The following is a 14,967-nucleotide window of genomic DNA, read 5'->3' on the forward strand; positions in this document are numbered from 1 at the left end:
CTCTGGCGTCTAGTACCAGTCTAACAGTCCCATTTGCTTTTGGCACGGCTAACAATGGGGAGCAGTATGGGCTTGTAGAGGGTTCGATCAAACCCCATTTCAACATGCGATCTATTTCCTTTTGAACTTGAGCCTTTAACCTCCAGGGAACAGGATAGAAAGTTCTACAATACGTTTCGTGCGACTTAACGTAGAGATGGCATATGTATCCCTTAATAATTCCTGGCCTTTCATCAAAAACGTTTTCATACGTTAATAATAATTCATTGAGCTGCTTCTTCTGATTTCGATAATGCAGTCGGATTCATTTAACTTTTCAAACACTAATTGATCGAAATCTTCTTTGACTTGGAACTCGTTAATTACGTGCTCTTTCGAATTTTGGACCGTCCTGATTATTTGCACACTGATCCCACAATTATATTTTCTCATAAGGCTTTTTTTTCTCAACAACTCCAACTCAATTTCTTGTTTATTAACTTTCAACCAAATTTTTACTGTTTTAAAATCTATTCTGCATTCGTATTGACGTAGGCTGTCGACTCCGATAATGCAATCTACCACCAAATTTTTCACAACAAGAAATGTGCTTAATATTGCTACATTTCCGAATTCCACACCAAGTAGTGAGTGCACCTTTACATTAGCCGATCGAGACCCAACGGCGCCTATTATTCTGCAATTTTGAACTGGAAAAATTGGTACTCGTCTTATATTTCTGATCCTGTTAAATAGTGCCTCCGAAATAACATATGTGGTTGCAGCTGTGTCTAAAACCGCCACTATAGGTGTGGTCTCCATAATGACTTGCACTTCGGCTACTGGCACCTGTTCCTTATCCTCATTTTGTGGTTCTAAGTCCTCGGTCAGTTCATCTGCCAGTAATCGTCCATCATTATACGTTAGCATGGGTACACATGTCCTGTTGCCCCTCAACCAATTGTTGACCGCTCCTCCGGGGCACGAGTGGGCCCTTACAAGTTTGTTGGATTTTGATTTGTCTGCTGGTTGACATCATCCGTCACTTCGGTAATTACCGGTTGATTCGTAGATGTCCGTCCCCACTGATGTTGGCTATTTGAATTCATTCCTCCCGGTTGATTCCACTTTCTATTATTGTTATTATTCCAGGCTTGGGGTCTGAAATTTCTTTCGTTCCCCCACACGGGATTGTATCTTTTCCTGTTCCTGTTGTTCCTTGAATAGCCCCTCGCAAGACCATTGCCGGGATTACTATTGAGATTTTGAGGGGTTTCTCCATTACTTAACGATCTCTGTTCATTCGTTCTAAGTGTCGATTGATCGCCATTGGTATAACACATACTTCCACCTTGCCTACCGTTTGGCGGAGGTTCAATCTCCCTATATTGGAATCTGTTATTACGGGCTTTCTGGTTGTTCTCTTCGATAATATCTATATGGTCTAACGTCGTGAGGAACGACTCCAAGTCTTTATCGTTGCCGTAAATCAATTGATTCCGGATGGTAGTTAGTAGTCTTGCCTTAAGTATGTTTATTATGTCTGGCAAGGGTATAGGTCTGTCCCAGTATCTCGTTTTATTTATATATTTTTCGAAATACTTTATAAGGCTTCCTTTCGAAAAGGATAAAGGCTCTGGGTAGAGCACCTCCTGCCTTAGGCGTTCCTGTACCCCTTCTGACCAGAACTTTGCTAAAAACGCCTTCTCAAAATCGTCATATGTCGAGCAAACAGAAGTCATGTCCGAGGCCCAGATCGCCCCCGAACCTTGTATATAGCCTGTAACAAAACTGATCTTCTGCCACTCCGACCAATTTCTGGGTAGCACTCCTCTGAAACTTCGAATAAAAACAATTGGATGGACCCCCCTTTTGTCAGGGTTAAAAATCTGGAATTGCCGATGCTTTATCATTTTTTCTTTGGCATGGCAAAGGCTTTCGTAATCTCCGTTAGATAAGAATTCACGCGAACAACCAGCTTGTGGCAATTTAATGTTTGAATTACTTACACAAGTCGGTATTGTGTGCGAATGGGCAGTAACTGGCTCTATAGTCGCTGCCAACTTCTGCTGCTGCCCTGTATTCATTTGTTCTGAGCTTTGTTGTGAAGAGCGCATCGACTCTATCGTTTGTTTCCAATGCTCCAAATCAGCACCTAACTGCTGTCGCACCTCCTCAAGTCCTTTCGCAAACAAATTCTCTTCCTGTTTGCCAGATAAACTCTGGCATGCTGCCTTAACATTTTGCTCAACGTTTTCACACATTAGCCTTTTGTTTTCTAATGAGATTTCGGATAATTTACCCGTTAATACGTTAATTTGGTGGTCTATAACGTCTTGACGCTCTGTCAGATGTTCAACGCTTTCCTTTAGGTTAGCCTGTGTACGTGCCAATTCAGGAAGTTGCGCAATTGCACATGACATGGCGTCTTGCTTTTGTACTAATTGCGGAACCATTTCCACTTGTTCCCGTACAGTATCTATCTTAATAGCCACATACTCCTTCATTTCGACACGTACGCGGTGAGTAGATTCCTCACATTGTGCTTTCACCAATTCTATTTGTGCAGTTAATTTTCGTCTCTTCGGCCTGATCTTTGAGTTCCTTGGTCTTCGCCTCTATCCGCTGCTCTAATTCGGAAAAACTGTCTTGTAACTGCTGCTTAATCTCAGTCTGGACTAATTTCATTTCTTCTTGAGTTTGAGTGACTGTCACTAATTGTGCTTTAATATCGGTTTTCAGATTTTCCTGCCCTTCAGTAACTGAGGCTAATTTCGTTTTCAAATCATTTTGCCCTTCAGTAACTGAGGCTAATTTCGCGTTAATGTCGGTTTTCAGATTTTCCTGCCCTTCAGTAACTGAGGCTAATTTCGTATTCAAATCATTTTGCCCTTCAGTAACTGAGGCTAATTTCGTATTCAAATCATTTTGCCCTTCAGTAACTGAGGCTAATTTCGCGTTAATGTCGGTTTTCAAAGTATTCATGCTCTCGGTTATCATCTGCATCTGTCTCATGATAATTACTAATGGATCCAATCCATGCTGCGTACGTGCTGTTACACCTCCAGCCGAGACTACAGTGCGTTCTATTGCGCTATCTGTAGCCATCGGTCCTACAACACTTCTTACTGCATCATTATTATCAGTGCTAACAGCTGAAGGCTTTTGCGTGCTGCTATGCTCTGCTTGACTCATCCTAAACATTGCCCTAGTTAAAACCATATAAATGTTCTACTGTCACTATATATAACTCCCTTCTACTGTCACTACATGCAACTCCGTTCACACAAGAGTACTTCTTTGTCTACTTTCTTAATGTACATATACAGATAAATGCAACTGGGACAGGTCAATCAAACACATCTAACATGAACACAATTAATCTGTGTTCAAATATCAAATAACACTAAACAGAAAAGCGTATACTTCAACTAAATTAGCAAGCTTCAATAATAAAAATATAGATCTGGCCTTTTCTCTGCGCCCTGCGTGATGTCTTTCGGCTTTATTTGTAGATCCAATTATATCACCTGCGAGTCTTTCCTCTCCTTTCCAAGCGTCAGTTAGGTTAGCTCGTCGTAGTTGACATGAAACAGAGAACAAAATTATTTTAGCAACGTTCAAAAACGTGCCCTGTCACGGATTGGCCATTTTAACACTGTTAAACACTGCATTCAGTCGGGAGAATCAATCGTGTGGACAATTTGTTCCTTTTAGGAAAGATTGCGAATTCCAGATGTGTACGAAGCCTTTTTGGACGATTTAACACAGACTCTGTGATTGCAGGCTCTCTTCGACACAGCTGAAACTTCCCCACTAATTACAGGGCCAATGTGATCATCAAATGATTCAGAAAAAACTCATTCGTTCATTCACTCCGGAACAAAAAAAGTCACTGATGAAAAATATTATTTAAAGGCAAGAAAACATTTTATTAGCTTTGTAATTACACCCTGGATACGAAAAAAAACACATTTACTGTAAGAAAATACACAGAAGTTACACACAAGCCAAGAATAAAGATATTGATAGCAGAGTCATGGAGCAGCACATAAATATAGACGTCAAGGAATTTTTTCTTTTCTTTTAACACTTCCTCCAAAAGAAAAAATCATGAAATTATTGCTTTGTCTCTTGCATGCCAATTTCTAAACATAGAAAATTAAATCGAACTCGTTCAAGAGGTTTCGTCAAAATATCTGCCAACTGGTTGTGTCCATCAATGTGTTCCAAGAAAATCTCACCGTTCAGATATCTTTCACGAACATAGAAATGTCGGACCTCTATATGTTTAGAACGTCGATGATATTCTGGATTTTTTGCCAACTTCAATGCACTAGCATTGTCAATGTAAAGAACTGGAGGCTGCCCCGACATTTCCACTAATTCTGATAGCAGACGACGTAACCAAACTAACTCTTTTGCTCCTTCACTAGCTGCAATTATTTCCGCCTCGGTTGTGGATGTGGCCACTACTTTCTGCAACTGACTTGTCCATGACACTGCACCACCTGAGTACTTTGCAAGAATTCCAGTTGTTGAGCGCCTTGTCCGGTTATCACCTGCGAAATCTGCATCAGCGTAAATCTTTAACTCTTCTTTTTTATTATATACAATTCCAAAATTTAAGGTCCCTTTCAAATACCGGAAAATGCGCTTTACTCTATTCCAGTCTTCAGTGGTTGGTTTCTCCATAGATCGAGCAGCTTTATTGACTGAAAAAGTGATGTCTGGACGAGTTACTATTGAAAGGTACATGAGACAACCAATTGCTTCACGGTAGGGTACAGATGACGAAACTTCTTCGTTTTGATTATTGTCCTCACGTCCGATAGGAGTTGAGATTGTATTGCATTCTGCCATTCGAAATCTTTGCAGGATTTCTTCTGTGTATTTCTCTTGACTTATCATTATTGCTCCATCTTCATATTGCTTTATTTTTATGCCAAGAAAATTGTCAAGGCTGCCAGTTGTTATTTCGAATTCATGTTGTAAAACATCCATAAAAACAGCAATTTATTTCTTGTTAGTGCCGACAATCAGGCCATCATCAACGTAGATTGCCACATAAAGGCTATTTCCATTTTGTCTACGATAAAATAGGCATGGGTCTGCATCACTGTTTGAAAAACCAGCTTTCTTCATGAACTCAACAAAACGTTTGTTCCAGCAACGTGGCGCTTGCTTCAACCCATAAAGACCTTTTTTTAAGAAACGTACTCGGCCTGTACCATCTTCGAAACCTTCTGGTTATTCCATATATACTTCATCTTCAAGTATTCCATTCAAAAAAGCTGTCTTTACATCGAATTGTTCTAGCAGCATTTTCTTTGAAGCAGCTACAGCCAACAGAGTTCGTATGGTGTCATAACGTGCCACAGGGCTAAAGGCGTCGTCATAATCAATTCCTGCTTTCTGAATACAGCCTTTTGCAACCAATCTGGCTTTAAAGCGAGTACCTCCATTGACTGCGACCTTTCGCCGTAGAACCCAGCAGTTTTGCAATACTTTGGCATTCTTCGGACGGTCAACCAGCACCCAGGTATTGTTTTCCTTAAGTGATTGAAGTTCTTCACTAATAGCTTGCATCCATTCTTCCTTCTAGTTTGACTGCAATATTTCTGAAAAACAGTTTGGATCTTTGTATCCAAGTGCATCAACTTTTGTTGCCATACAAAATTCACCACTTTCCATCCAGGTTGGTTTTCTTCGTTGTCTTTTATTCTTCTGTTTCTCTTCATTAGAAGATTCAGCAGCTTCTGCTTTTATAAATTCTGTTAATTCTTTATTTTCTTCAGATTCACTCGACTCTTGACTTTCTCTAGAATCGAGAGTGCCAATTTTTTCTTGAGTTTGGCTTCCACCAGAAGTGTACAGCCTAGGAGATTTACATTGGTCATCTTTAGATGAATTTGGATCATTAAATTCTTCCCGAGGGACTTCAAATTCAACATGATCACTATGTAAATCACAAACAATTTCTGGCTTAAATTTTACATCGTGACTCAACACCACTTTTCTTTTAGATGGAATCCAAACTCTGAACCCATCTTTGTCATTAACATATCCAACAAGTCGTCCAAAAACTGCCTTATCATCAAACTTGGAACGGAATTGTTTGTTAATGTGAACATAGCAGCCTGTACCAAAAATTCTGAGATGATCAAGTCGTCCTACTGGTCGATTAAACCATAGTTCATAAGGGGTTTTATTTTCAACTGAAGATTTTCCAGTACGATTTATTAGGTAGACTGCTGTGTTACATGCCTCTGCCCACAACCCTTTAGGTAATTTACTCGGATTTGGCATTGACCGGACAGCTTCAATAATGGTCCTATTTTCCCGTTCAGCCACACCATTTTGTTCAGGAGTGTAAGGCGGAGGAATCAGTAGCTCTATTCCCCTGTCTGCAAGCAGTTCACTGACATTCTTATTGTTAAATTCTTTGCCACCATCACATCTAAATTGTTTGACAACATGTCCATTAGTTCGTGCTTCATTTAAAAACTGCTTAAGCACAGTACACACTTCACTTTTGTGTCTTAAAAAGAAAATTCGACGAAATTTACTAAAATCGTCTTTGAAACATACATAATAATGCTTGCCTCCAAAAGATTTCGTGCTCATTGGTCCATTTACATCCGCGTGGATTAATTCACCAGTACTGGTAGCGCGTATTGTTCGTGTTTTGAATGGCAGCCTATGCATCTTTCCAACCGCACAGCCGTCACAAAATTCACTCTTGGCATCTTCCACATTAATGTTCATTCCTTTTAAAATATTCTTCACATGTTGTTTATTCTGATGACCAAACCTTTCATGGTACACTTGCAATGTTTCGGATGAAGTCATCAAGCTCATACGATTCATTTTTGCATTTCTAACAACACGCATGTTCAACACATAGTCCATTTTTCACATAACCTGTCATAACAATATTGCCACTGACTTGTTTTCGAACACAGACATTATTATGACTAAAATTAGTACTGTAGCCTCTGCAGGCAATGGCTCTCACAGAGAACAGATTAGCACTTGCATCAGGGACGTATAAAACATTGTCCATTCTAGCATTGTACCATTTATTGTTTCGTCGGATTTGGATGTAAACTGTTCCTTGATCGTACGCACACGTTTTCACATCTTGTTTTCCCAATGAAATTACTTGAGGAGCATCAAATTCACTATACGAAACAAAATACTGTTTGTTGGGAGTGATATGATTTGTAGCGCCACTGTCGCAATACCATTTATTTGGGTCACTGTGATTACTGGTACACACACCCATAGCGTATGAAGTAAATGCAGCGTGTTCACTGTCTCGCTTCTTCTCTTTTCTTTTATTGCTGTCACGAGTGTTCTGTGGACACTCTGCTGCCCAATGACCTAATTGTTTGCATTTATTACACGGAAACTTCTGTTTTAATTGTGACTTCGTCATCTTTACTTGCTGATTACTTGTTTGCCGTTTTCTTGTTTTAGAAACGACAAAAGCTGCACTTCCATTAACGTCTTGTTCACACAGTTCGATAGTACAGAGTTTTTCAATCAATAAATTCAAGCTTTGCTTTTCTGTCGGTATCGTATCCCAGAGATCCTTAAAATTGTCGTAGTCTTTTCCCAGTGTAGACAAAATTCGCCCATTTAAGATTCTTTCAGATAGCGTATTTTTTTCATGTTTTGATAATTCATCGTTCAGGTCCACAAATAACTTTTGCAGTTTGGCCACATGTGCACTAATATCTTCCGATTCATCACGTTTAACACGGAAAAATGTTTCAATCAACATATTCAAACGCTGAGTACTGCTACGTTCAAATCGGGCGCGTAATTTGTCCCAGATTTCTTTAGCATTATTGCACGTTAAGACGAGTTCTGCAACAGGTTTACTTAGCGCACTTGCTATAAGACTTGCTTCCTTTGCGTCGTCCTTCTTTTTGTTCACTTGTCGCATCTTGTGGCAACTCTACACGTTCACGTGTACCGTTAGTAATATCTTCTAGTCCATATGAACGTAGCACCATAGAAATATGCCATTTCCATTTGGCCCAGTCGTCAGGTCCTTCAAGCTTATCAATGCTGACCTTATAATCGCCGCTAGCAGTCATGTTTCTTTACAGACATACGCTCATTTCAAATATTGTTTTAATAAAACAGTGTTGTTTGCCTTTACACGTGTACTGGGCCCATAACCTGATGAAAAATATTATTTAAAGGCAAGAAAACATTTTATTAGCTTTGTAATTACACCCTGGATACGAAAAAAAACACATTTACTGTAAGAAAATACACAGAAGTTACACACAAGCCAAGAATAAAGATACTGACAGCAGAGTCATGGAGCAGCACATAAATATAGACGTCAAGGAATTTTTTCTTTTCTTTTAACAGTCACAAACCTTATTTATGCAGGAAATTGTGTATTAAATCCATCTCCATTACATGTCCCGATCTCTGGTGATTCCACGTCTTAATTTTTTTCCATTTACAGTCTCTTTCTATTCAAACAAACCGCTAGCGGCACAAATGTTAATTGGCTCGCTTTAGCGAGAAGAAAAGCAGAATATGTATCTCTCAGAAACACGCCAATCCCTCAATCGATACTCCAGAAGCTGTCCTAGTTACCACTCTCTAACAACCATGGAGAATGCATATATGCATCTCTGTTATTTCAAAGAATAAACACACTAGAAAATGCTTTGCGTCGTCGAGCTGTCGCCGCATATGTTACGAGAAAATCAGATAAGATACTTTTCCAAAGTGAATGAATGTGGATGGTTTGATTGACAATGATTAATTGGTGCGTGGTAGAGGGTATTTTCTGTAGGGACATTACACACTCTCACACCCTGCATCCTACTACGACTAAGTCTTAATTAACTCTTCATTTGCAGATATTCAACTCTGTTGCCACTGCTGCTGCTGCCGCCACCACTGCCACCCCTGCCACCACTGTCAGAACTGCACCAGCCAACAGTGCTTTCAGTCCCTACCACTGCTCCACTGGCACTGCCATCATCACTACATTTGGGTCCAGATGCAAAAGCACCAGCCACACGTACACCACCAAGTACCAAACCCACACCAACAACATATGCCGCAGCTGTGACTGCATCACCCACATCTGCATCAGCTTCAAGCCTCCCAGCTCCAAGTAATAAAAATAAGAAAAGTCCACAGTCAATATCCTCCAGCATCCTATCCTCAAACAGTCTTTGCAGTCCACCTAGTACAAATACCGCTAATATCTCTGATACCCAACTGCTGCCCCACCAGTCCCACACATCAGAAACTATGGAATATGCTCCCAGCCCATCCCACACATCTCCAACACATTCCTTCCTCCTATCACATCCTGATGTGAGATTCCTCAATCCTGAAACATTTTCCCTCGAAATAAAACAGTACCTTCTAAACCTTAACATATCACTACCCTTGTCCTGCAAAGACTCTGTAGTCATCAATCCTCTGATCCTAATTTTCAGACACATCTACTGCAACAAGTACCTCCCATTGCCTTTGGTCCACAAGCCGTCCTGGTCCCACTTAGCCCACCAGGACCCAGAAAACCACAACCCGCCCCCACCACACACTGACCCTTACTGCTGTGATCAAAGGGATGGACTCAAACATCATAGTGGGGACAGTTGAGTGGAAGCTAAATTTCAGTCCTGACTCCCAAATCTGAAAAGCCCTTCGTATTCACCACCATTCCGGTCATATTCATCCCTCATTCACATCTTTCACAAGATCTCTCAACCATAAATCACTTCTTTCAGAATGGAGCCTTCATCTATTACAATAAACATGAAGTTGAGCCTTCCTATTCCCAAGCCCAAGTCTACTGTTGCCACAAATGTCTCATTTACGATGATAATTTGTCTCCCGACTGCAAAAACCCTCCTACCTGTCTCTACTGCAACGCCAAGCTACTAACACTGCCCCAACATCAAGTCACCACCCACACGTAACACTTGCAACCAGTCCCATCCCAGTTACTCCAATAAGTATACTCCCAAACCCCCTCCTATCATACCTTAACTGACTGTCCCAATTCGCCCAACTGACATACCACTCGAGCCAAATAATTCCCTACATCCTACTCCTACCACTGAGGACATCATTCACTTCATAACAACTTCCCTTCAAAACATCCACTCATTTGAGCATTCACATATCCTTCTAGTCACCCTGGCAGCCCGTCCTGTACTTCATTTAATTGTCAATGTCGCATATTCCAAAAACCACTCCCACTTCCTCTTTTCCCCAATAGACACCCTCATCTAATACATTTCCATCCAACCTTGGGCAGCCCCTTCAACTCCACAGCACCCTAGATGCCTTCCATCACCATCCTTCTCACACCCACATCAACAATCTTTTCTCCTACTTCACAACTTCAGTGTCAGCTCTCTATCCTCATCTTTTGTTTCGCACTCCACCATGCTACCCATGATCTCTTCCATTTGCCCCTTACCTGAAGCTGGTCATGAAGCAGACGCCGTATCAGCATCATCTCCTGCAACTTGTCGCCTCTGACAGCTCGCTACGAAATGCCAATCTCAACACATCAGCAGCACCTGGACACCTTCAGTACTCCTATTTTGTTCATTTTTCTACATTTTAATACAGCTATTACAATAAAAAAATGTAGGCTGAAGAGCGGCAACATCACTGCTGGCATTCCGCCTCCACATGGGGAATTAAATGACAGTAAAGGAGAAAACCCCATCGCAGATTTTTTGGATATGCATGTATTTAAGGTGATGTTGATACTTAACACAGCGATCAGCGTACTCCTGAGAATTAATGGTGGAGGGGGTGAGAGGAAAGGAAAGGGAAGGAAATAATGATATCAGCTGCATCAGAACATTGTCCAGAATCAGTGGCGACAAGTGAAAACGTGCGACGGACCAGGACTTGAATCCGGGATCTCCTGCGTACAAGACAGTTGCGTTAGCCACAGTGCCATCCGGATGCCTTGTTTTTCGCAAATGCACGAGCTATCTTGGCACCCTCCCCAGCTGACCTGCACTCCCACCACCGACACCTATCTGCAGTCTCGTCCATGTCACACATGCTCACTAATTTTAGATTACCATTGGCGTTTAAACCCTGATGTGCAACCGCACTGAAGGTTGGGGATTCATTGCCCATCGAGGCGAGTCACTTCGTGTATAATCAGCACTAGCACTAGTCTGTACAGCTGCTATGTGTAATTGTTGTCAGTCTCACACGGTATATTACACTCTAAGGAAAAAAAAAGACGATCCACGACGTAGTTATGCAAATTGGTCACAAATTGATGCCATACAGGTATGGACGAAAATTGTAAGCTTTGGCGGCTGAGGGATGAATGTGTGACACTGCAGTGAAATTTCGCTGCACATCTGGTAAGGATAGTAAACAAAGAACTCGTCGATACCAGGGTAAAGTCTTTGCAAATTTCATTCTAACTGTCAGACAGTAACTACGCCTTGCAGACAGACGCATGAACTATATATACAGATGTCACCATTTGAGAGAGGGCGTGTAGTTGGGCTGAAATAAGCTGCTTAGAAAGGAGCAATGCCACTATTCAACGATGTTGGCAGAAATGGGTGAACCATAACTGAACACAGCGTAAGAAGGAAGCGGTCGACCTAGCGAGACAACAGAACTTTGAGGACTGAGCAATTTTCAGAAAGGCACTCAGGGTCATGGATTCGTCATTATCATCGATCCAACGTGCAACTGGTGCTTCAAATGACCACAAGGGCCATTAATACGTAGCTCACAGAAATGGGGCTGAGCTCACTGCACCTCTTGCGCCAACTACCATTGACCTCCACACACGAACAAGCCTGTTTGCAGTGGTATGAGATAACAACTTGACTGTCGCCCATCGTATGGCCTGACAACCAGGAGAGATGGTATGGGGTGCCATTTCATTTCATAGCAGGATCCCTTTGGTTGTCATCTGCAGCAATCTTACCGCAGAACGGTATGTCGATGATATTCCGCAACCCATTTTGTTGCTCTTCGTGGCAAGCCAGCTGGGCTTACATATCAATAAGATAATGCCCACCCGTACATGGTGGAAGTTTGTACTGCTGCTCTTCATGCTTGCCGAACTCTACGTTGGCCAGCAAGGTCACGGGATCTCTCCCCAATTTAGACCGTTTGGGGATTTATGGGCAGGGCCGTCCAGCCAGCTCTGGGATTTTTACGTCTAACGCACCAGTTGGACAGAGTTTGATACGATATCCCTCAGGAGGGCATCCAACAACTCTATCAATCAATGCTAAGCCGAATGACTGCTTGTATAAAAGCCAGATGTTGACCAACGCGTTATTAAACTGCTCAATTTGTGGATCTCTTTCTCTTGAATAAATTACCCAATTTTTCTGAAATTGTAGTCATTTGTTTTTCCGTACATGTGCATTGCATTTACCGATTTCCGTCATATTGTGGTAATTCGTTCGTGGTGGTCGGTATTTTGTCTTAGAGTATATAAATCCCTGGCACTCTCACGCAAGGTTACCGTATCTTTAATGGTTGCAACGTTTCTTCAATTTTCCAGAGTGACTGGAAGGCTAAACTGATTCCTCGTCTGTTTAGGACTCTACCTATCTTACTAATTCTTGTACCGCAGAAGGACGGAAAAGTCTGAACAATAGGAAACATGTTTCAAAGCCATTAATTACTGCATTAATGGGCGGCAGAAAGAGATTGGAACTTTAAAGTCGAGAGTGATGGACGACTGTAATGCATTAAGTAAGTGAAGAAGTAAGGAACATCAAATGAAAAGTGATAAAATGAAAGTGATTTACATTGCTAAAGATTTTGCACATTATGGTTCAGACTTGAACAACTTTAAGTAAAGGAAAACAAAACAAGATAGAGTTCTATAACAAAGACGTGAAACAGGGAAAAGATTCCAAACTTTGGGTACTCAGCTTTAGTGATGTTCTGTGATTTTTTTACTTATGTTAAATGATGTTTTGATTTGTGTACTTATAAATAAGATTGTCAGTGGATGACCCGTTTCCAGATGATCAGAAAAACTTGTTAGCAGTCATTTAATGTTACGTGCAGGTATAATATTCCGCCAAAATTGTGACTGTATGGGAAAGACGAGTTTTGTTATTCTTCATATCTGTGTATACCGAATTAGATAATAAAGGAACCTAATAATTACATACACCAAGTGTATTTATTTCGATGTGCGGAAATGGAGAAAACACCCAAAGATATTCCAATATTTGAAAAATATGACTAGAACAGTAAGACCAGTGCTACGAAGTGTGAAAGTAAAAGTCTTGACACCATACATTACATAAAAATTATGCTCAAAAATATTCAAAGGATTATGGGACTTCTAATAAGAGGCGAGAGCTCACATCCCAAGACTTTATCACTGAAGGACCCTATTACTGAAATCATGAGGGAACAAAAATATGGACAAAAACATGGAAAAACAAAAAACACAACATATTATTATGCCTAATATGGTGTGGGAAAACCGTTGGCATTCCAAACAGCTTCCAATTGTCTCTGAATGGATACGTACAGGTACTGCACGGTTTTCAAGGGAACTGTATACCATTCTTCCTACAAAATAGTGTCAAGTTCAAGTAATGATGATGGAGGTGGATAGTGATCACGCTCCCTTCTCTACGAAGTAGACCACAAATATTCAATACCATTGAGATCTGGTGATTGTGGTGGATATGGGAGATGCAACAATTTATCTTCGTGCGCACAAAACCTGCTTTGGACGATGCGAGCTGTGGTAACAGGATCGTGCTACCTTGGAGCACAGCATCATCGTTGGGAAACAAGCATTGTGCCATGGGATGGACATGCTCAGCCAAAGTAGTCACATAAACCTTGGCAGTAACGCTACCTTGTAGATTATCCATGCAGCTCATGGAGTACCACGTTATGACTGCTCAAATCATCACCGAATCCGCGCCGTGTTTCTCTCTTGGGACGTGAACTCGGTCAGAAGTTGTAAACAGTGTGACCAAGACCCATCACACCAAATAATATTTTTCTATCGCTTCATCGTTCAGGCTTTATGGCTTCGCCACCATGTTTTCCCATTACAGGCATTTGCGTCACCTATGAGTGGTTTCGGGATTCCAGCTCATCCTGCAATTCTCTGGTTTATGGAGCTCCCTTTGAGCTGTTTTGGTACTGACAGAATTTGCATGTGACATTTGCAGCGGTCGTCCTCTTATTTTTCGTCACAATCTTTTTCAATGATCGTCTGTCACGAGAACTCAACTTACACTTTCGTTTGCGTTGTGACTTCGTGGATGATGTTTTTCCGCTTTCCCTGTATGCTGTATAAATCTTCGACATGGTGCTTCTTGAGACAACAAACACTTTGGCTGCCCTGGTTACAGAAACACCCACCATACGAGAGCACGTTCGAATTCACTTAATTCCTGCACAATGCACTCACAACTTCACAGAACACTCTTCTGGCCATGACTGACACTTCCAACATGTTGAAGGTATTGCACAGGTGCCGCTCGTGGTCAAATACAACAGCGCTACCTGCAATCTTGGCTACATCTACGTTTATGTTCAAGCATGCATTTCTCGCTGTTTTTCAATATTTTTGACCAATCCCTGTATACAGGGTGTCCCAGAAATGTTGCGACAAATTGTGTGGGATTGTAGAGGGTGTCGTGAGGAACAAATCGAGGACAGGAACCTGTGTCTGGAAACGTCATCCAACGACGCTACAGAGCGTCAAATTTATAGGCGCTGGCGCCTACCACTAGGGCACTCCTGCAGCAATCGTAACTGTCTAAAATCTCCAATATTTTTCGGTATATAGGAGAAAAGTACATTGCAGATAGAAACCAATGTCGAAAACCGTCATCCAGCGCAACAGTGCATCGCATTCATAGGAGACAAGGCCTGTCGGTGCAGCAGCTAGGTCGTTCTCCACTGGCGGTCGTGGCAATCAGTCGCGATGACTGAATAACAGGC

The sequence above is a fragment of the Schistocerca piceifrons genome, chromosome 4 (assembly GCF_021461385.2).
Source record: "Schistocerca piceifrons isolate TAMUIC-IGC-003096 chromosome 4, iqSchPice1.1, whole genome shotgun sequence".
Lineage (NCBI taxonomy): Eukaryota > Metazoa > Arthropoda > Insecta > Orthoptera > Acrididae > Schistocerca > Schistocerca piceifrons.